Below are 248 nucleotides of genomic sequence, written 5' to 3'. Positions count from 1 at the left end.
CCCCGGGGACACCGAGCAAGGCCCGGCCCGGCGGGGACGCGGCGCACCCAGCCCCCGCCGGCGTCTCCCTGCAAGGCCACGGCGCTGAGGCGGCGCCGGGACAAAGGCCAGGCGCGGGCTGAGCGTCGGGCCACAGCACGACAGCATAAATGGGATCGGGATCTGCCCCAGCGCCTCCCGCACCCCATCGAACCACTCACCCCTGACAGCCCCGGCTCCCCGTACCCGGACGCCAATTACCGCCTCCG

The sequence above is a fragment of the Mesitornis unicolor genome, unplaced genomic scaffold (genome assembly GCF_000695765.1).
Source record: "Mesitornis unicolor isolate BGI_N332 unplaced genomic scaffold, ASM69576v1 scaffold39216, whole genome shotgun sequence".
In the NCBI taxonomy this organism is placed as follows: Eukaryota; Metazoa; Chordata; class Aves; order Mesitornithiformes; family Mesitornithidae; genus Mesitornis; species Mesitornis unicolor.
Note: the sequence above shows the minus strand (reverse complement) of the source record.